Source organism: Alosa pseudoharengus, unplaced genomic scaffold, assembly GCF_046254945.1.
Source record: "Alosa pseudoharengus isolate Yale_2024_CS ecotype anadromous, Long Island Sound unplaced genomic scaffold, YU_APseudo_1.1 YU_APseudo_1.1_scf_13, whole genome shotgun sequence".
Classification (NCBI taxonomy): domain Eukaryota; kingdom Metazoa; phylum Chordata; class Actinopteri; order Clupeiformes; family Clupeidae; genus Alosa; species Alosa pseudoharengus.
The window spans coordinates 17898968-17923287 of NW_027468598.1; the positions used below are offsets into that span (position 1 = coordinate 17898968).

Consider the following 24320-nt stretch of genomic DNA (forward strand, 5'->3'; position numbering starts at 1 on the left):
ATGTGTTTCATGCTTATTCTTAGCCTAATTGAGAGAAATATCGATTCTTAACCTAAGCTTGCCGACACGTTTGTTACACAAGCTATTTATTTTACATTCCCCAAGCCCCCAAACAACACAACATCATCCATATATGGAACTGATTCAAGAGCATGTTTGTATGGTTGCATGGCATCTCTCCCTCTCTTTTAACAAACAAACATACACACACAGATGTTCATGCACATGCAGAGCTAGTCCTGGTGGGTGGCACTTCCATATAGTTTTTGGACCAACTACATTCATAGACCTGCACAATGAGAGCTTGGACGAAATGGTTACATTTGAAATATTTTTTTCCAATTGGGAGGTAATGAAGAAACACTCCCATTACATGGAGGCATTCTTTTAACACTTAACAAATAGAGCTGAGAATGTTACACTGTACAGGTGACTTTGAGCTGGCACCTCCAGTGGAACCTGATGTACCCTTTTAACCCTGCCAGCGTTCCGTCTGCCACGTTCCATCCCGGGTGACCAGGCACTACGCTGGGGTTTGGGCTCTCTGATCTCTGATAGACAGAGCCTGCTCTAAAAATCTCTTTCAACTTCCCGCGCTTTGAAGCCCCTCTGCCTCTGAGGATCGCAACTGCGCTACGCTACGCAGGCAAGGCAGGCGGTCGTGAGCTTTTCTGGAAGTAGGCTGCCGGTGCGTGCGTCGCAAGGTCATTTAAGTGTTCGCGGCACACAGCTGGACAGAATCGCCCATCTTAGCACCTCAAACACACCTCTGCCCAGTTGCCAACGCTGATGCAACAATGGTTTCTGTAGCAACCATGTGTGTCCCAAGGAGAGACCACTGTCTTAAAAAAGGGTCACAAAGTGTGAAGTGGAATGCGACGATGCGAGGAATGGCCTAATTTCGGCCTAGCTAAAAAAATTTACATATATAGTGGCTGTTCTGCAGACACTAATACTGAAATGTCATTACAGGCGTGTCATAGTATTTTTTTCCTTCTTCCGAGGCTGGGATCGGAGGCTAAACTCTAAATGATGACCCTGCTTCAACAATCTGCAATTTGCCTCAAAGCAATCCATTTCTGTCATGCCAACGGGACAGAATTACAATTGAAGCAGGCTTCACATAACACAGCACACAGCCGAATAAAGTCACTAAATTATGTCTAATTACCTGATACAGGCAGGGTCAAGAACAATCAGATGGGACCCAACAGTGCCATGAACAAAGGGCCTTTGTTTGGCAGCGATCACAGCCCTGAATGCATCAAAGCACCTGCCAGTCAGCCAGGATTAGCAGCAGGCGGTGTCACAGGCGAACAACAGTTCCCCTTTCATCACATGGAGCACAACTGCTGACAGCTGTCAGTCAAGCGGTCAGATGATGGCACGAGAGAGAGTGTGTGTGAGGGAAAGAGAGAGAGAGAACTTCCCAGGGTGAACTGTGGCCCCTGCTGCACTTTAGCACCCCCTGTGGCTCCTCAGGGAACAACCAAAGCTGACACATGACGCCGTCTGTCTCTCAGCAGTGCCTGCCTAACGCTCTCGCTGCACTGTAACTGAACATCAGTGCTAAAACAGGGTCCTCATCTGCACCACGTAATGACACTCAAGCCTTCCATCAGCTCCCCTCAACGACGAAAGAGGCAAGTGAATCTTAATGAGACACTAGATCAATGCATCACACCGCACTACAGCATCTACCGCATCCCTCTCATAACACATCAGACGCTTGTCGAGTGTAACCTGGGTTCATTAAACTCCCGCTTAAGGGCGCTCTCTCTCTCTCTCTCTCTCTCTCTCTCTCTCTCTCTCTCTCTCTCTCTCTCTCTCTCTCTCTCTCTCTCTCTCTCTCTCTCTCTCTCTCTCTCTCTCTCTCTCTCTCTCTCTCTCTCTCTCTCTCTCTCTCTCTCTCTCTCTCTCTCTCTCTCTCTCTCTCTCTCTCTCTCTCTCTCTCTCATAATGGACTGACATGCGACACCAATTACTAATAAAAACCGAAAGCGCCGTCCCTCCCCTCGGAGCGAGCTGGCAGGAAGGGGAGAATTCCGAGCACGAGGTCACCTTGGCTGGGTGAAGTGGACTTGACCAGGGAGGTGAGAGGGGAGGGGAGGTGAGGGGAGGGGAGGGAACATTAGAAACCACAGTATGGGAAACCACAACTATTCTAGTGCAGGCACTGGCATTGTAGTGCAATGAGCTAATTGTGAAAGATACGGTAACAGCGGCCGAGGCCAAGAAGCTGTTTGGCGGAGTGGTAGCGTGTGTGTGTGTGTGTGTGGGGGGGTTGGCTGTGGTCGGGCTGTGTAAACCTGCGGTGGGGTTTTTGAGCCGGCCTAAAGTCTGAGTTATGACAGATGATGGATCTGGTGCTAAACACTCTGGAAAGCCATTCTCACCATAAAAAGCACCTCTCAAAACAGCCTGGCAATGGGTGTGAGATCCCTTTGCAGTCACAGAGTTATTGTCCTGTTTTTCAGCAGAGAAGAACTCATTCTGTCAGCAAAAGGTTCTTTATGTGGAAACAGTTTCATGTGTGTGATATGTGTGGGTATGAGTATGTGAGTAAATGTGTGTGTGTGTGTGTGTGTGTGAGTGAGAGAGAGAGAGAGAGAGAGATGTGTGAGTGTGTGTGTGTGAGATGTGTGAGTGTGTGTGATAGGTGTGTATGTGTGAGATATGAGTGTGTGTGTGTGTGTGTAAGAGAGAGAGAGATAGATGTGTGAGTGTGTGTGTGAGATGTGTGAGTGTGTGTGTGTGTGTGTGTGTGTGAAAGAGAAAAAGAGAGAGATGTGAGTGTGTGTGTGAGATGTGTGAGTGTGTGTGTGTGAGAGAGAGAGAGAGAGAGAGAGAGAGAGATGTGTGAGATATATGTGTGAGATGTGTGAGTGTGTGTGTGTGTGTGTGTGTATGTGTGTGTGTGTGTGTGTGTGTGTATGTCCGTCTGTGTTCCCTGCTGTGTCCTGGCAGTCGGAGCTGAGCTCATGTTCTACTGTGGCCACACTGGCCCTCCGGTCATTCGTCCCCGTGTTCTTTTGCAAGAACGTAAGTATCATCATGCTGCATCATGTTTGGACCCACAGAAAAAAGGGAACATGTCTAATGTATCAGGGGGACTAAAACTCTTCTCTCTCTTTTCACTTCACTTCGCGTGTTCCCCCCTCACCTCCCCTGGAGGCTCGAGGAGGAGGGGAGTGGATGATGTTAACATCCAGCCCACCCCACACAACACAGATGTTTCAGTGCTGCTATGTTTGGAGGGGTCTGTCCGCCAGACCATTCCTCAAGCAACCTCCGAGCGACAGAAGAGAGCGTGAGAAAGAGAGAGAGAGAGAGAGAGAGAGAGAGAGAGAGAGAGATATGAAGAGACAGAAAGGTAAACAGATGGAGACAAACTAGCAGATGTACCGGTATAAACAAATCCTGACTACACCAAAGGTGGAGATGGAGGAGAGAGATGAGAGAAGACAGACAGAAACATAACATACATATGTAACTCAACAGACTGTATACATAACATACAGACAGAAATACAGACGGCCCAGTCAGGTGCGACAACTTTGACAAACCTGATGGATGGACAGACTGACAAATAGGACAGAAAGAATAACAAAGGAAAAGACAGAAGGAAGGGCAGAAAGATAGATACATAGATGTATGGAATTATGTGTGAACATATACTGTAGATAGAAAGAGTGATGCATGTATGGACGGATATGTAGTCGGTATAGTGTGTCTGTATAGTGTCTGTATAGAGGAGTTCTCGGTGTTTCTGTGCGGTGCTGGGGCACTCCATCAGCTGGGCCAGTTGGCGGTCCCGCCTCCACCAGACACCTCCTCTGTGAGAGTAATGGGGCACGGCTAGGCTACCCACAATGCACTGCACCAGTCCGATCCACTGAACCATATCCTAGACACACACACACAGACACACACACTCCCCCCAGTCATCATCTATAGAGTATACCAAGCTTGGAGAGCAGGGCCTCAGTGTGAGAGCATGCGAGAGGCTCAGAGTGGCGTGCAGTAGGATTGTGAGGTCAGCTAGAATCTCCATCATAGAGACCGATCCTGAAACATATCTGACCCTCATCTTATGGCAACCGACTAGGACAACCACATATCCAATCCACACATCTGTCCATCCATCCATCCATCAATCCATCCATCCATCCATCCATGTATGTCTATACGTTTCTATCCATTTCTGCCTCCGCATCCATCTGCACATCCGCTCATCCGTCAATACATCTGCCTGTTTATCTGTCAATCCATCGAGGCCATCCAATTGTCTCTCTGTAAAGCTAATCTATATTCATTCATTCATCCATTCATTCAGCACAGCATAAGGAGGAGACTGGTGTGAAGATTAGATCCCTGTGCTGTTGCGGTATTTCCTTAAACCACAGACACACGCACACATACACACCCACACACAGCACCAAAGCTTGTCACTGTGCTCTGAAGTTCCAGTTCCACTTCATAATCCCATCTCTATTAGCTTTATAAGCATTTCCATTAGCTGCTCCATCCAAATACTTGTCAGTCCTTCATTATCTACAACCACCCCACCCCCACCCACCCATTTCCTCAACCCTTCCTCCAAATTTATACTGGCTTCATTAAAATATTTTCCTCCTCTGCGGCTAGATTAAACCCATTCATACTAGGAGGCGCCAGTTAAAACAACGAGGCCACAATAAATGAGCCGCTTGGCATCCGTAATAAAAGCACAGTCCATGCATAACAAGACATCTGACGTCTGAAGCCAATCACATGATAACTAACGTGGCGTCACCCACACCTGCCCTGCAGCCTGGGCCAGTGACAGGGATCTAATGCCCGCCGCAGTGCCCGCCACATCAATGACAAGGGTGGGCACCACTGCCGTCACCACAATCGCCGCTGCCTGGACAGGGACGGACTCGACCCAAGCGTCCACTCCTCTGCTCCTTTCTTCCATTTTGTTCTCCAGATGAGCGCCATCGTGAAAACACATCTTCCTCAAGCCTCGCTAGGGAGATTCACTTCATGTCGTCAATTAATTTGTTCGGTGATGATCTGTCAGCGGCAAGGGGGGGGGGAAAAGAGGGAAAATAACCGAGAGCGGGGGGATGAAAACAGGGAGGAGAGGAAGAGAGGGCAGAAGAGGGGGGGAGAGAGGACAGGAGAGGGGAAGAGAGGACAGGGGAAGGGGAGAGAGAGAGGCAGTAATTGTTTCGCAGCAGATGTGTTCCAGTTCAGGGGAGAGGGAATATGTGAGGTCAGTGTGCTTCAGCAAGGGATCTACTCGCAGACACAGACACAGAGCTGGAGATGGAGGGGGGGGGGGGATGGGTATGATATAGAAAGATAAGGGTAGCTAGAAAGAGAGAGAAAGAGAGAGAGAGCCAGAGAGAGAGAGAAAGAAAGGAAGTAAGAAAGAAAAAGCCAATGAAAGATAAAAGAGAGAAATAAAAAAATGCAAAAAATAAAAAACCTACAAGAGCATGAGAAGGTAAGTGAAAAGAAAAAAATTGAGAGAGAGAAAGAGAGAGAGCTAGAGAGAGAAGGAATAAAGCGGAGAGACTGGGATATGAGAACTGGGATTCCATGTCAAATTTTCACAGAGTGCCTATATTAGCACTACGGTGGAGGCCCATGGAAATAAATGCCTTCCCTTTCCCACCAGTAAACCCTTGCCCAACCAGCCTGCCTCGCCTCTCCTCTCTGTGCCTCTCAGTAAGACAAACGAGCAGAGTCGCGCTGTCAGGTGCCATTACCGTCTCCCGCACTCTCCACTGACCCCTCGTCTGGTTCAGGTGGCGGAGTGGCCTTTCAGCAAAAGGTGTTTAATATTTATTCAGCCCGCTAAAATAACAATGAGGTCAACGCGCCTCAGTTAGCGAGAACAACACCGCGCTGGGACACGAAGCCAGGACACGGCCGCCTTTTTCGCTCTGCCGTGGTCTTTCGGCTCCTCTCTCTCTCTGACGCGCTTCCGCTTGGACCACGACTTGTAAACTTTCGAGGGGTGCGCTAATCCATACTGGCTAAAATTTTAACAGAACGTCTAAATGGATTTGGCCAGAGCCGTCAATATTTAGAATCATCAGAGGGGTAAGTATTAGCCCACGGGGCAAAAGCGCTTGTGGTAATAAAGGAAGTCTGACCTCTCCAGTGCACCATTAGATCAATGTGGACGAAGGCGCCCACAGGGCAAATGTGATCCAAACTCCACATCTATGTCGGAGTTGGCCCTGCAATCAATGCTCTGTCCAGGAACTTTTGTTTTGTATTTAAAAAGTATTCTGAGTATGTGACACAGACACAAACACACACACACACACACACACAGAGAGAGAGTGAGAGAGAGAGAGAGAGAGAGAGAGATGCTATAAATTCAACTGGCCCAACTGCTCTTAGTACTGTAAAATATATCCATTCTACTGTACATCCAAATGCCAGAACAGCTGGCTTGGAAGAGAGAATTGTGCAAGTCACAGATACCAGACACCGGAGCTCATTTCTTCACATAAATCTGAACTGTTTCTCATTAGTGTCCAGGATTAACGAGATGAGTAGATGACACAAATGGTGGTTAAGGAATCAAACATGTCAGCTGGTGATTCCCCGCATGAGGTCATCCAAATCACTAGCCAGCAAAGGGGGCCAACACCCTACACCCTCAGCTGAGGCTGCTGCTATGTCTGCTACACTGTGTCTCTGTGTTTGTGTGTGTGGGTGTGTGTGTGTGTGTGTGTGCATGCTTTATTTTAACAGTCAAAGAAAACAGATTCAATTTTAGATTTTTGAGGGGAAGTTTTACAATGAACTTTAAAAAATGATCATTTGAGAAGCCTACAAAGATTTCCATTGAACAACAAAGAAGGCACCACGAACAGAAATCTAGAATGTACTCATGATGAGACTTCTTGTACAATCAGTCCTTTATGGTTGTACACAGCCATGTTTCCATCTTCTAAAGTGTGTAACACACTCATGTCCCATGTTAAATCCCTTAATCAGAGTCCTCCCACGGGTCACCCTTTCCGAGCCTTCACAGCCATACGCTTCACTCTCGTTCACGAATCAGCACGCTTTAACCACGCAGCGTTGGCGATTAGTCGAGGAGAACACAGCGCCATTAAGTCCCCGTCTCCTGTTTAGGCTGTCAGTGCAGTGAATATTTGATGGAGGGGTATTTAAAGAGCGGGCCCAGGCTCGGAGCTTGGGACAGGGGCAGGATGTGTGAGGGGGGAAGATGATAGGGCCCTGGATGGATTCGGCTACAACTGTGGTGTTATTTCATGGATGACTGACTGCATTTATTTTCATGGCTAATGCTATGCTAGCTAGGCTACTTGTTCTACTTGTGCACAGTTTTAGCACCACAACTATGGAGAGCAAAATCGTGTGACCTGCAAAGGTCCTACAACCAGGACTTGCGCTTCAATGGACTGTAGGTACAACCACTCTATGGTATCCCCCATAGACTCACAGCCTGTGTTTAAAACATGGCAGGAAAGAGCGTAACAGACAGTAGCAGTCATAATATTGGTTTGAGGCGACCATGTATGGGCAGTCAGCGGTGTGGTTATGGACTAGGGAATGCAAGTCGTTCTACCCAGCAAATGAAGCGTGAATGTGCACATCCATTACATCTGTGCATTACAGCATATACTGTATGTTTAAGCACTTGTGTACACACTCAGCAAAAAACTCATACAAATCTTCACTGCTAGTCATCCCACACATAAAAGCTTAATTATGTTGAACGCTGCTTTGATGATGATGCATTAACATAGCATATGCATACCCAAATACACACACACGCACGCGCACACACACACACACACACACACACAGCCTTGCACTGAGATTGGCCAACAGGAAAAGGACCAATGAAATACACATTTTGTGTTCTAACACAAGCTCGCACAAAAGCTACTCAGAACAGAAGTAGTGGTGTATAACAAACACCATCACTGTCCAGCGTCATCTCTGTGTACCAGTTCTGTTAAGAAGCTATATATGAACTCAACAGCGGCACCTCTATAGGTTTGTATGCTTCAGTAACTTTTGCTTTATGTGTGTAATAAGTGTTTGTGCTGACTGGTACACTGTGCAGCTAATCTAAGGCTGTGCATGCAAGTTTGTGTATTATGTATGTGTGTGTGTGTATGTGTGTGTGTGTGTGTGTGTGTGTGTGTGTGTGTGTGTGTGTTGTGTATGTGTGTGGGAGCAGTGTTAAAACTGACTCAGGAGGCCATTCTCAGCAATATTCACTCCCACGCCTTCTGCAGAAGGTCCAGTCATAACCTTCAGCTGACCAAGCAGAACACACCTACACCACGCACACACATACACACACACACACATACACAAAGCCACACAATTCCAAACATGTACTCACACATTCATATACTCACACATGAAAGCATGAAAAATTAGTGCACAGTAGGCTTCAGTCCACTGGTCTAATTATTCACCAACACCTTACAGGCTGCCAGCACTGTGCGCGCGCTCCTCACCTGGGCATCCAAGTCCATCAGATCAGTAATAGCAGAGAACCATCTCAACTTGCCCCCCCCCCCTTATTACCCTACTCCTACACACACAACCAGAAAGGAACAGAGAGCAGTGAAAGGACGAGGACAACCTTGAGGACAAGACGTGCGATGAGTAAAGAGGCAAAACGTCAATAAGTGGAGAAGACAGAAGGGAGAGAGAGAGAGAGAGAGAGAGAGAGAGAGATAGAGACAGAAAGAAAGAAAGAAAAAGAGAGAGATAGAAAGAGAGAGAGAGAGCGAGAGAGAGAGAGAGTCCTGGCTAATGCATCAATTATGCTGCTTAAACATTCTGCCTTGGCCAGCATCAGCACGTGGTGGTGGTGGAGGAGGAGGAGGAGGAAGGAGGAAGGGCACACTCCATCTGGTCGACGTTAAAACGTTAAGCATTTCTGGCCCAGCACTGCCGCTCAGGCCTGGCCACTAAAACACAGATCAAACGCGAGACGACAGCCGGGACCACGAGTCGGGCCAGCCGATCCAGCAACAGCAGACTGACACAGAACTAAGAGAGAAATGGAGAGAGACAGAGAGAGAGAGATAGATAGAGATAGAGAGAGAGACTTTGAGGGATGGATCAGAGGGAGGGAGGGATGGAGGGGGGCAGCATGAGAAGTGAGTCTGGCTCTCCCAAGGCCAGTGGGGAAGCCATATGGAGCACAGATCTGAGGAAACCAAACTTAACTGATGCAGACACGCTGTAAGCAAACTGCTTTTGCATAAAATTGTACATGATTGAGCAGAACAACCATCCTAATGAGAACTTTCTGCAAGATGACACATGGACGAAAAGTGTGTGTGTGTGTGTGTGTGTGTGTATGTGTGTCCATCACAAAATTCTCAGTATTCACTGATGTGAGTGTATGCACCTGTAATGTTCACACTGTCAGTGTTACATACTGTAAGTGCAAGTGTGAGTCTGCCACTGTGACTGACAGCCAGTTTTAGATCTGCATAATTTGCAGTCTCTCACTTCAGGTTTTCACATATTCATATACACACACAAGTTGTGACACTCACACACACACACACACACACACACACACACACACACACACACACACACACACACACACACACACACACACACACACACACACAGACAATGCATATCAGACACAACTGACTCACACCCTCCCCCCTTTTACTTACGCTGACACACACACACTTTATTAAACACGACTAAAATAAAACTGCCTTTCCTTTTCTCTTTTGTGATGCTCCCGTCTGTGTTAAACTTTGTGTGTGTGTGTGTATGTGTGCGCACACACACACTGCATCTGCATGATCTCCTGACAGTCACCTCAGTCCAAGGCTGGTTCGGCAGTGCTGCTTGAGATGTGCCCACTCTTCTGTGACACCCGATTATTCGGCTCCAGCGACCACTTGAAAACACAGAGAGCCTCTGACCTCTGTGAAGGGCACGACATCCAGCCCCATGATCTGCCATACATCAGCAATGACAACTGCTACACGTAGTGCAACGTCCGCAGGGGGACACACAGAGTGACCTCTGGTCCAACATGGGGACCTCCAAAACACCTTGGGCCCTCACCAGGAAGGATATGAAGGGACAGAGAGAACAGACTGTTTTTCAATGATGTTGCTGCTGTTGTAGAGGAGATCGTTTGTCTCCGACGCGTCTGACCACTGCCATGGCCCCTTTCTCTGCTTCATTTAAGCCCCACTCTATTGGCAGATGTTGCTGCATTACAAAAGGTGAAGGGCTGTTAAGAGCTGATCTCACTGATGAGAATTGAAATGAATCTGAATTGCATCTTCTCTCTCTCTCTCTCTCTCTCTCTCTCTCTCTCTCTCTCTCTCACTTCCGATTTCCCTTCATCTCTCAAGAGACTGGGTTTTATTACCGGGCGTTTAATTTAATAGTCTTTGGGGGGCTGGGGGTGTTCAGTAATATTTCAGATAGACTGATCTATTTCTGACACCACAGAGCATAATATTTGATGGCACAGGAGAGCCTGTATTATATATCCTTTCCTGGACATATAATCTAGCAAACTCTCTTTTAAAACAAACTCTCATCACACACACACACACACACACACACACACACACACACACACACACACACACACACACACACACACAAGATTGCAAACTGTACACACACATACACACTTAAAACAGGCACACAAATACAGTGTATGTCAGATACCTGCATGGATAGCACAAATACATAAATGCTAGTCCTAACATACTTGAATTAATTTTCCTTCCAGATGAGATGAGTGTACCTTATTCTGCCAGGAAGCCCCTTTGGATAATAATGTCTGACCAACTATAAATGCAAGACCAACACACACACACACACACACACACACACACACACACACACACACACACACACCTCCTTCTCTGACCAGAAGCAGGTACCCCCTGCTTACCATTACCCATAATCTATATACACACACACTCATACACACACACTCTAAATGATCCTTCCCTGACCTTCCAAGTAGATGCCCTTCAGAAGGGTCAAAGTTAATAGAAACATTTTCTGGACCCAATTTGTATCCCCCTTAAATCCAGTGTGCTCTTACGAAGCCCTTTTCAAAGTTCACAGTAGCAGCCAGACCATATCTCTCCTCTGCCACACCGCACAACTAATGTCAGAGGCAGATCTGGACCAATCCTGTTCCAGTACTTGATGATACCTAAAACAGTATTACTCCCTTGGCCTGTTGTCGTTTTTCTATGCTAATGCTAGACAGAGAATGAATGGTCTGTCTAATGCTGCCTGTTTCCTGGAAAATGGCCTTTGTGTACACAATGGCTTGTTTTTATTCTGGTCTGAGCTACAGTACACAACTCCCTCTTCTGCCCCGCGTACCTACACTACCGGGGTAGCTAATATTCACAACACAACTCCCACCGTTTCATTCATTAGCCTTAAAGCTGTATTCAAATGAGAGAGAACTCCTCCACACTGCAGTGGAAAATCTTAGTTAATGAAGTGCTCTTTTGCTGAAAATGGCCCATGAGGAAACTGAAGAAAACATTTTCTTTTAAAGAGTTCTTTGAGAGTCTGCAGACTTCTCTCCTGGAGTCGACTGCGGTTGTTGTGCTGTCTGTCTGTCCTTCTGTCAGTCTTTGTGTGTGTGTGTGTGTGCCTGTGTGTGTTCCCTCAGAGAACCTCTCCCAGCTGCAGCAGGCTGTCTGTGTTCCCACTAATGTGACCAGAGGCATCGCCTGTTTACTCCACTGCACTCCACATTGCACACGCCTTAGGCCTGCTAAACACTGTTTGCGTGCGTGTGTGTGTGTGTGTGTGTGTGTGTGTGTGTGTGTGTGTGTGTGTGTGTGTGTGAGAGAGTGTGTGTGTGTGTTTGGGGGGGGGGGGGCTGTGGACAGTGTGTCTGTGGTGAGCACATGGGTGTGTTTGTGTGTTTTTCCCGTTTGCCGTCTGAAGGCATCTCAGGCCACACAGCTGCGTCTTTGCACCATCTCCACAGCAACCAGTGTAGCATCCCATAATACACATGGGAGTGCAGTCAGGGGCAACGGTCAAAACTCAGCTGAGGCTCCACTCCTCTCCCTCACCTCTCCTCCTCTTTCTTCTCCTTCTCCTCCTCTTTATCCTTCATTTATTTGTTCTCCTTTCCTCTGCTCTCCTGAAGCTTTCCCTCTTTCTCATCCTCTGTTTGCTTTACCACTCCTCCTCCTCCTCCTCTTTCTCCCCTGCCCCCTCTCACCTTAGCTTTAAATATTTCATCCCTCTTTATTTTACCAAAACAGTCACGCACACAGAGAAAAACACTGCACACTTATGCATGCATGCACACACACACACACACACAGCCCAATCATTCACATGGACACACACACACATACCCACACCAACCACATACTGAGAGAGGGTCTTATCTTGGCCTTCCACACAGAGTCAAGTGTCAACTCTTGTCCACGTCAGCCAACCCCCTCTCAGACTTAGCCATTCCTCTCCACGAGCGCTCTTGTGTGTGCACTCGCTATCTCTTCCTCCCCCTCTCTCTCTCACACACACTCGTCTTCCTCCGCCTCCGCATCTGCTCCTCTTCCTCATCTCTCGCTTCCAGACCCTCTCCTCTCCTCTATCTCATCCCCTCACCCATCCCTCACTCGTGACTGCAGGCAGGGCTCCTTCTGCTGCTGCTGATGCTGCTGCTGCTGCTGCTGTCGTCCGTCTGTCCCCTAGCACTCCTGCACTGGAGCAGACAAGCAGACAGACAGACAGACAGACAGACAGATAAACAGATGGAGGGAGGATCCAAGCATAGAGCCCTGCAGGGTAAGATGAGGTAAAGGAGTAGAAAAAGAGACTAAGTGTAGGGACTAAGAATAGAGAGAGAGAGAGAGAGAGAGAGGACAAGAAGAGAGAAAGTAAGTCAAAACGATAAGAATGCAGGAGGGAGAAAGAGCGAGAGGGATGGGAGATCAATCAAAGTTGGTGGACGGAAAAAGCTCTTTGCTCTAAAGAGGCCTTGAGAGATTTGAAAACAGTAGGAGGGTTAATGTTGCATAAATATCCTGCGGCTACTGGGGGTGGACAGATTAATCAATAGAATTGCAAATGATGGACTTTGAGGGAACATCGCCAACATAACTAACCGGACACTTGTATCTGTAGAACATGAAACGAGTTCTCATTTTGGGAAGAGCCTACCGAGTCTCTTTTCAAGAGAACAGATAAAGAGTTCTTCCTCGACACACACACCACAACAAAGACAGAGCCGACGATAGACTAGACCAAGAGCAATCAGCTGCCAAAAGTGTGGAGAGGACAAAGGGCTAATCGAATTGACCCCGGTGTGGACAGACCTTGTAAACACTGACTAAGTACATCACTGCACTATACTGAAGTTGAGAACGCAGTAATGTTAGACACAGTCAACAAACTCGCGGGCTTGGGATGCTCAATAGATGTAAATCAATCTAGTCTAGTGCATGTTATTCAGCTCAATAGCAAAGGACATGGCAAACTTTCCTTCTTTCGCTCTCTCTCTGCCGCTCCCTCGTTTGAGGATTTGGACTAAATCCCTTAGACTGTGGGTAAATATTACCACCTAATTCCTGCGTCCTCTAAAAATCCACAATCTTTATTTTTTTCCCTCCTCGGGAACAGAAAAACGGCCTTATAATAAAAACTCCATTGCACGCATTCTCCTAGGATGATGCTGCGTCTCAATGGCATCTCCAACACAGAGACTGCAGGGAATTAGGAGGGTTGTGAATGAGCTGCTATGGTAAAGGGAAGGGAGGCACAGCTTCCATTGAGATTCCACTGAGGCCGCCCCGCTAAGAGGGGACCATGGAAGGTGACTGATAAATATTTAGCTTGTGTCAGCATTTGAGTTGCTGGCCCACACACACGGACACACATGCAGAGACACACACACACACTTTGTGTGTGTGTGAGAGAGAGAGAGAGATAGGAGAGAGGGAGAGATACTGATACACACACAGACACATGCAGAGACACACACACACACTTTGTGTGTGTGACAGATAGAGAGAGAGAGAGAGAGGGGAGAGAGGGAGAGATACAGTGTGTGTGTGTGTGTGACAGAGAGAGAGAGACAGAGAGATACTGATACACACACAGAGAGACAGGGACTATTTCTGAGTAGCCCACATTGCAACATTACCAGAATATCAAAATATAACCTTACACACACACACACACACACACCCACAGATACCACATCAGACCATGACACATTACGTTGGATGCACCCTATATTTGTCACAGTGAAAACATGGTCACTTTGAAAAAGGAAAGAGAATGTGCAATTTAAGGCTAATTTGGAATACTCAACAGCCAGATTTAACCGGGCAAAGCCCGAAACTGTGTCGGACTAGGGATACGTGGTGGTAGAACTGAATGTGCTCCTTAGAGACCTATAACACGTGTTTGTAAATTGTTGTTTATTTGTTTTCATTTTTAATTGTATGGGCCCATCTTCTCTTATGTCTTTTATGTTACTTGTATTAAGTGGTGTACAACGGTTTCCCTTGGTTTTGACTTTTGCTTTTACTGTGGTGACGGTCAGTGTTTGAGTGTTAGTGTAGTTTTGTTTATGTTGTGAAACTTTCAATAAAAAGTTAATCACAAAGAAAAGAAAAAGGAAAGAGTAAAAGCGAGAGAGAGAGAAAAAGAATGAGAGAGAAAGAGAAAATGAGTGAGAGAGAGAAAGAATAAGAGAAAGAGAGAGAGAAAGAAAGAGAGAGAGAGAGAAAGCTAGTCAGGAGGGTGGGGGGCTGTCTGAGATGAAGTATTCAAACAGGCCGCGCGGTGGAGGCCCCTGTTTTCTCAGCTAATTCTGTGCTTTCTCCGCCCGGTTTTTACACTCGGTGGGACACTGACAGCAAGTTACTCAATCATAACAACACAGAGGCGAATCTATTCATAGGCTCCCCTACACGAGCAGCCCGCAAGACCAAACACATCATCAAAAGATATCCAATACGAGCTGAGCCCACTTTGATTTATTCTTTATCACGAGTAAACAAACCTAAGGACATCCATCACGGCCAATGCACTCCCACCAAAAAAAAGACAAAGGAAAAAAGACAAAAAAACAGTCATTATTTTATGTTGCTTGAACTTCAGGCCAATCTGGTGAATGTGGCCCTGATTAACCAGACCAGGTCTCTACGAACAGCTTAAGACCCATAGCTAGCGTGTGGCTAAAGGTCGACTTAGCTCCAAGATAAGCATTAATTAAGTCAGGCCACCAGTGTCTAGTTTGAGGAGGATGAGGTAGTGGCCTGGAGGAGTTAATGATGGGCTCGTAGGGGAGAGGACCTGGGGAGGCTCCTCTAGTCCTGCCTGTGGTCTGGGTGAATGGATGTGTATATCATTTGGTGTAGAGAATATCACTCTCTAATTTACTGTTTGTGTGTACATGTGCATACAGTATCTGACCTTAAGTTTGAATATGTTTTGTTATGTGTGTGTGTGTGTGTGTGTGTGTGTGTGTGCGTGCGTGTGTTGTGTATGCATATGCACCTTTGTTTAAAGCTTCACTGAGTTGCAGTCACAGGGTAACCAGCCTGCTTCGTTCTCACCTGGTTGATGTGTTCACTCCACACACGGCGCTAACCAAGTCCACCTTGTACCTGTCTGTGCTCACTCCACCCTCTGAATAATTCACGTGGGCACCTTCACCACCGAGGCAGTCGCTTCCAGCCACAGTCTCCAGCTGGGCCTCCGACAGAAGGCAGGCGGAGCCGCCCAGGAGTCCTGACATCCCCCTTTTCTCCCCACCACAGTCAGTCCCAGACACCAGCTGAGGCGGGCCCCCTCCCACCGTGGCATTACCCAGCAGGGAGCGCAAGTGAGAAAGCACGGCCCAGCGCCGTGTCGGCATGATGGATGAAACCGGGCGCATTTGGTGGGTTCGGAGTTTATTGCTTAAGTGACAAGCGGCTGACAAAAGCTGTCAAAGCTCCTGCCAGAATGTAAGTGTTACAGTGCAGGTGTACATTTCATTGTTTGTAAGTTCTGGCTTCTGGGAATAGGTGTGTGTGTGTGTGTGTGTGTGTGTGTGTGTGTGTGTGTGTGTGTGGTGTCCGAAATAAGTAAGATGAGCAGGGGAGGAGAGGAGAAAATAAATGCAAGCGCCGACTCAAGACTCAAACTGGCCCACAAACATGCCAAACACACACACACACACACACACAGACAGGTAGGCAGGTGAGGGCAGAGGTGTTAATTTGCTGAGGAGGAAGGAAAAAGGAGTTACGGCAGAGTGCCAGCTCCTGACAGCACAATCCATCTAGCTCAATAAATTTAATGAAATCCAAATTCCCAAGGAAAAGTATGTCATAAACACACACACACACACACACACACACACGCCAGAGAGTGAGCAAATGAGGGAGAGGTGTTTGGCAAAGGAATGAGAGGATGTGATAGGTGTTGAGGCAAGAAAAAAAGGAGAGAGTGTGTGTGTTAGAATGTCTGAAAGTGTATGTGTGTGTGTGCAGAGAAATCTAGATAGAGAGAGTGTGAGCATGAGCAAAGTGTTTGTCAGCGAGGTGAGAGAGGATATGGGAGAGGAAATGTGTTAGGAGTGGAGACTGAGAGAGAGAGAGAGACAGAGAGAGAGAGAGAGGGAGGGAGAGAGAGAGGGGGGGAGAGAGAGAAAGTTGAGAAGGAGGGGCGGGTGTGTAAAGATTGTCCCTGAGTAACCTCTCTACTTCCAGGAAAAGACAAGAACATGCTCCAACATCTCTCCATCCTTCTGCCTGGACCGCCAAGTGCTTCAGTTCATCAATACAGTCTGCTTACCTACCAATCCCCTCTACTGGAAACGCTACGCTCTAGAATCTTTGCTGGAAAGTAAAACTAATAAACTAAGAAATCAAAACCAATTAATTTGCATCTTATTTTTTTTAAGTATATTTTTTGGGCTTTTTATGCCTTTAATTATATAGGATAGTGGAGATTGACAGGAAGTGAGTGGGAGAGAGAGTCGGGGCGGGATCCGGAAAGGACCACGGGGCGGGAATCGAACCCGGGTCGCCGGCGTACGGTGCAGGTGCCCCAGCCAGTCGAGCCACTGCTGGGACCAATTTGCATCTTATTTAAAGGAAATTACAGAGTACAGACAAAGAAAATTACTAACATCAAATAGATTAAGTGAAAACTACCTGGCCTTAGAAATCGGAAGACACAGGCAAACCTGGCTTCCTAGGGAGGAAAGGCTGTGGTTGCAGTGCAGTGAGGGAGTTGTAGAAGACGAAAAACACAAGAGAGAAAGAAGAAACCGGAGTAAAAGAAGTCCAAAAATCCTATCATTAGAAAGCTGCAAATAAATATTATTAAGAGTACGGAGTTTTAGTGAGTTTGAGGTCTTGAGGTGATATAAGTTTTGGTGAAGAGTGTGTTCGTGTCTGTGTGTGTCTATCTGTGTACTTATGTCTGTGTGTATGTGTGTGTCTGTGTGTGTGAGAAAGAGTGTGTGTGTTGTTGATATTTGGTGCAGAGAGGATCAAGGCCTCGTTGGCATGACTGGCATGCGAAATGGGCTGCGGCCCAGAGACGTCAGCAGGCACAAAACTGCACGGCTGACACAGCTCTTGATGAGGCAAATCAATTAGCCTGGCAAGCCACCCGCCTCACGCAGAGAAACAAAGACACCTTCAATCCGGAGCCCTGGCTGCAGGCCACACGGAAGGAGTGTGCACTCCTCTCTCTCTCTCTCTCTCTCTCTCACTCTCTCTTTCACTCTCTCTTTCACTCTCTCTCTCCTCTCCTAATCTCTCTCTTTGTCTTCTCCTCTCTGGTTTCTCCTTCTAGCACATTAATTATTCCACACTAACAGAAAAATGAAGGGACATTGGCTTTCTCCCTTCCTTGTCTTTTGCTAGCTTGCCCTTTCATTATTGGTGAGGGCAGAGCGCTGTCTCTCTCCTCTCTCACTCTTTCTGTTTCCTGTTTCAGTCAGACCAGACTTCCCCCTGACGTTCACATGCTGTTGCCAACATTTTTGTACAGGTTCTTCTCAGATGCAAGCAAGTGAGCACACAACAGATGCACACATGTACACAGAAAGACTGTCAGACACTCAGACACTCAGACACACACACACACACACACACACACACACACTACTGGGAGGGTTGTGTGCAGGCTTTTCTCCAGAGCCAGAAGGCTGCAGGAGGAGTCTTGATTAAATATCAGCAGCTGTCCCTCAAGGCACTGCTCTGATGACAAGCAGGCACTGGTGTTTTGACAGGCCGCTCCACAGCACTCTGTGTGTGTGTGTGCATGTGTGTGTGTGTGTACTGTGTACCTATGTGAACTGTGCTTGTGAATGTGTATGTCAATGTTGACAGGGTGCCCCACTCTCAAAATATTGACTGCTCTTCCATGTTACCTTGACTGTATGTGTGTATATACTGTATGTGGGTGGATGGGGGTTAAGGGTTAGGAATTTTAAATGTATGCTCTTTGCCAGACTGCCTCATTGGTCTGCATCTACCTCACTCTTCTACTGTGTGTGTAGTCCTGAGGGTGTTTGCAATTGCTCTATTGTGACAGAAAAACTGACCTTCACAACACTGTGCACACCGCTGTTCAATATTACTTTGTTATTTTGTGTGTTGACGTGTTTGGTGATCTTTTCAGGCCTCATTATTGTGGCTGTGTGTGTGTGTGTGTGTGTGTGTGTGTGTGTGTGTGTGTGTGTGTGCTATGTATTGACACTGACAGACCACCACACTACAACTGTCTGTCACTCCATTCAGCCAAGTTAGTGTGTGTGTGTGTGTGTGTGTGTGTGTGTGGGGGGGGGTGGGGGGGGGTGCTGGAGGTCAATGAGTTCTCTGTCAACATTTCTCTCAAACAGTGTGCCACTCCCAGTCCCAGTCCTCCAGGAAAATGACCTCAGGCGGGATGGATGGCACACAAGCCAAGCAACCTCCTGCCAACCGATGACACTCCACACACTCACTCAGTCACTCACACACTCACTATCAGCAATGACACACTAAGGCCTCAACTAAAACCTCCCAACCGTTAAACTGGCCACAAAACACCTCTAAACATGTCCACAGCGCTCCCTCAGTGTTAGCATTGCTTCACCAGCCATGTACATTAACTGATAAAGCTAACAACCAGTGCTAACTAGACCTGAAACTAGCACTAGCATGTCAAGGGGGCAGGCGAACGTTCGGAGAGCGTAGACACTATGGTGGATCTGAGGCTAAATAGGAGACCAGTTCCACCTAGCCATTCCATTGAACCCCATTCAATTTGGCACCACTTTGACATCAAATAATGTTACAGCTGAAGCGTTAAGCCTTTATATGAACCTTTTATATTTCCAGAGAAATACAACATTGTGTGATTGGCGTCATAACCTCGTAACTGACTTACCGGCTGAGTAATAAACTTTTTTGTGAAAACAATGCGAACATGACATAATTTACGTAATTAGCATGTGACCAGAGAGGGTTAAAGCGTCCCACAGGAGCAAAATAACCGTATTCTCTGGATGAGAACAAAAGCATCGGACCACATTTCAGCGAAGTTTTGATCGATTGACAGTAGGCTATGAATGTGGCAAGTGCAAAATTTCCCTCACGCGATCAAAAGAGTATATATACTTATACTTATATAAGTATACTTACTTATACATTTATCTACGAACAACTAGGACATTTAAGAAAAGTAAATGTAGATGTAATGAAGTAAGGGGCTACAATCTCTTGGTGCAGCCATCACAAGAGTTACACGAGTCAGACTACGTGCCTACGTTGCATCTACGTCCCCTGAGCCTGCGCAGAAAGCCTCGTCGACCAATAGAAAACGGTTGAAATTTGCTTCACCCGTCTCGACTGCGCGTCTATGTGATGACTCTGTCCATATCTTTTACTGTCTATGGAGCATGTGCCCTTATGTGTAATAATCACAGGCTGGAAGCTAACGTTGATAGATGTGTCCAGATTAGCGCAACAGAGACACTGGCTGAGGTCATTAATCCACCTCACCCCTGAGCCAATTTCTAATGGCTCGGAATTGGCGGCTGTCATTTTTCCGGGCGAAGTGAATCTGTCATATTCGGCTTCTCTTCAGAGACGACTCTTGTATTTCTCCTCTCTGCCTCACTAATCACAGGCTAGTCACAATGGCACTGGACTGGTGTTAGATCACGCTCACCCTTCAGCTTCTGGTCATTTCACCTGAGGTACTGCCAGTCACGGTAGTGGGATGAGTGCTAGATCCTAATAAACATTCATCTGTGTGCTTCGCTAATGTGTGTGCTATTGCCTAACTGCTAAACTGAAACCTCCATGACCCAACTCAAAACACCATCTATGCATGACACATTACTAATAAGAAAACTAATTAGTCTCATTCTAGACCTCTTCTGTGTCCTTCATCCACCTTTTCCTCCTCATTTATTAGAGGTTTTTCATCCAGAGGATCTAACGCTAGGCTAACTGCTAAGTGTAATTAGGCTACGTTTATGCATATATAACCTCTATGGGATTCTCTGTGAGTAGGAGTCATGACCAGACTACGACTGCTGTATTCCTGCCCCTCCTCGGTTGTTTGAACATGCCGAATTCCCTGGTGAAGCTGATCCATCATCATGAGCACAGATCCTTACACAAGTCTCATCAAAAGCTTTTGAGCATGTACTCTGCATGTCAGAGCATGCTTCTGCTCCTGTCAAGCAAAGGCAATGGGAGAGATGGAGGGAGAGGGAGAGAGACAGAGAGAGAGAAAGAGAGATGGAGGGAGGGAAGGGAGCAAGAGAGGCGCTTTTCAAGCGTCAATCAACCAGGCGCTTCAAAAGGGTACAAGCACTGGGTCAGCGTTTCGTGCAGCCTGGGCTTTCGTCATGTGAGAGCGCCTCTCAACAGGAACACCATCCAGATGAAGGCTGGGCCCTCTGATGTTGGCCATGCACTTCACTTAATTAAACACCTCCCTCCACACCGACCCAACAAAAAAATGCCATGCCATGTCCCTCCCACACACACACACACACACACACACACACACTGTGGTCCACACACTTTGGCAGCTGCTGATGAGCTGAGGAACTTGATAAGGCGATAACCCTGATGATGTGCTTTCATCCAGCACAGAAAATGATACAAAATGATGAACGGTGAAAATGCCACCGATAAACACAACAGCCATAATTACGCTTCTGTTTTGGCATGATATTTTATTATCATGTTTAGGCCTGATTGAAAATGGAAACAAAGCCAAATGGAATACAATAGAAAACAATAACAAAACTACACAAATATCACAGCATGACTGATTACATCCTTTCCCCATCCGCCGCAAAATCTTGTAAGGGGATCAATCCCATCCACAACTCCTTGGTGACGACTGCACGCGCTCACTTCCGACGGCTTACTTACCAAGGAGAGGGGGGGGGGGGGGAGAGGCTTCCGTGTGTCACCCACTCTTCAAAGGCGCCGTTCAACCCGTGACGAGCGTAAAACGCCCGCCGCTTGCCTCCCACCAGCCTGTGACAAGAGTAACGATGGGCCGCTTTGATCTCGTGCTTAAATCTCAATTGTCTGCGTCGGGCGTTCGCCAGAGCAACTTTAAAAGGCACGACTCATTCTGAAGCAAAGGAGAAGCTCCAGGTGTCCTCCTTCAATTTCTTTTCAGCTTTGTGTCTTAAGATGGTATTTAACAGTTACTGTATATACAGCTCTGGAAAAAAATGTCCACTGCACATTTTTCTGATGTCATCCTACGGTTGCTGAGTGACATTCGAATGAGTTGACGGTCAACCACTGCAAATTTAAAAATGACCGTCAACTCATTGGAATGTCACTCAGCAACCGTAGGATGACATCAGAAAAAGGTTGCGTTTAATTCACAAATGTTGCTTGCGTCATCTGTTTGTTTTCTCTCTTTTTCGCTCGCTGAATTCTTCTTAATTCTGTGGCCTAATCTCCGAGCTGTCAGATAGCCTCCCACAGACAGCCCAGCATGTGCTTCACTAACAGCGCGCACACACGCACAGGTCCTGCAGTCACTGCAATCAGCACTTTCTCCCATAACTCATGTGGTGAGAGATGCTCACCGTGTGTCAGCTTACAGTATTTCTGTCAAGGTTTCTCAAACAGCACTGAACCAAGGCTGACAGAGTTCTGAAGAGACAGAGTCCCAAGCTCTCGCTCTCTCTCTCTCTCTCTCTCTCTCTCTCTCTCTCTCTGCAAACTTAATTTCTCTTTACCCCTGTCGATCTCCTATTGGTCTTTCCATCTTGTTTTCCCCTCTTCCCTACCCCACCCCCCACCCCCTCCCCGTCCTCTGATGATGAATGTGGGGAGTATTTCTATAGGGTTTAACAGCTGAGCTGGAAGACCCATATCCCAGATGAGAAAGTGCAGCGTGGTCAGCATGAGCTCATGGCTACTATGACAGATCTGCTGTGTGGCTCTTGTCAGGGCTGAGGTCTACAGGACTAATAATCATTAATTACCACAGCAACAATAACGCCGGTCACGGAAGGGGGGGTGGGGGGGTTGATTCAGCATAGAAGGGATCGACCCTAGCACCGCATGAGTCATTCCTGGGACGTGTCGCATCTCCACCCAAGTGTGAGCCGGGAGTCTGCCATCACCCCATCCTCTCAGGAACACACGCTCTGCCCCCCCCCTTCCACCACCCCCTACCCCCAAGTCTATTAGTCGTCCACCCAGCACGTCCACTGTTCCATTACTCAGTGATGACAAACACCATCCCCTTCCAACACCACACATCTCACAAACATACATATGGTACAGACACACACACACTATGTCCACACTCACTCAATCCAGCGCTCGCTTACTCGCTCACACACACACAAACACAAGGCATGTAAGGACAACCAACACATTCCAAATCATTGTTTCCATGTGACACTTGAAGGATGGTGCCTTTACCAGTGCTGGACAAAGTAGGTGTGGGCTGTGGAGAATGGACAGTTGGAGGGGGGGGGGGGGGGAGGGGGCGCTTTGTGGAATGGACCTGGCAGATTAGTTCCAGTCAAGATACTATCAGATAAAGTACAGTGGGAGGCATCTGTCTGTGACCGCCTCTCCTACAGGTCAGGATCACACTCCACTGGCCTGTGATCTAAGGTCATCTACTCCAAGATCACCCTTGGTGGTCTAACTAAATTGGAGAGAGTTTTCTTAATGGACACAAACACACACACACCGACACACACTCTTACACCGATATCAATATCAGCCCCATTTTAAAATACCTTTATGCATGACAAGCCACAGAAAAAAATATTGTCAAGGATGTTGAAGCAGTTCTTGAAGTTGGCATTTCATGCAGAACTCAGAATGCGCAGCAACCGTGTACTGCTGAGCAGACATCATCTGCCCTGAATCTATCACTGGCACCAAGGCTGTGCCTTTAAAAACGTTTGCTTGCAGCACGTCACAATGAGATTCCATGAATCAGCTCAACAGTCACAGCATCACTCATCATACTGCTGCTAACAGACTTACACATGCAGTGCTATACTTGGCATCTGAGGAACTCAGACACCCCCCCCCTCTCCCCTTCCCTTCCCTTCTAAGCTATGGTTCAATATCAGAATGGGAGTTCACATACACTGACATCATCCACAGTGGACAGTCCAATCTCCCAGGAGTCAGTCTGTCTTTGGTGGATGTGAACCTCACCTGTGCGGCTGTGCCCACACACCCCCTTCTCGCTAGACTGCCAACGTGCCAGATCAGAAGGCACTTGGCAGCAGATATCTGTGGGTGGGTTGCTGTAGCAGTGAAGAAAAGGTCATTGCCAGACTAAACGCGCACAGTACTCTTGCTTATTTTGCTCTGGGACCTTGAGAAAAATTAGCCATTGATTTTAAAAAGTAAATAAATAAAATAATGAATAAAATAAACCGATCCAATGAATGAGGTGGAGAGGAGACGAGACAGTGGGCAAGAATGAGACATAACTGCAGACAAGCGGGATGTCGGTAGAACAGAACATTGCATTCAGCTGAGGGAATACAAAAGGAACACAGAATATAAATCAGGACTGGAAAGTTCTTCTCACCCAAATAACACACGTATTAACCTACTCCCAATCATGCTCATGGCCCCATCAGGGCTGAATTGCCTCCTACCTGATCAATTCTCCATTCCTCCTGATCCTCTATCATGCACACTTGCTTTAAACCCACTGTAATTGTAATGCTCTTGATTAGTTCAAACAGTTAAGGTGATGACTTTTGAGCAATGGGCAACCACATAACCAGTTCCATTTATTCTGATTGG

The 24320-nt window shown here is 47.0% G+C and overlaps 1 protein-coding gene across 2 annotated transcripts in view; it reads right to left on the bottom strand.

Annotated features, from left to right (window-relative positions):
- Positions 1-24320, bottom strand: part of pdgfd (platelet derived growth factor d) — a 56087-nt gene that overhangs the window by 29029 nt on the left and 2738 nt on the right. The gene's annotated exons all lie outside the window — the stretch shown is intronic.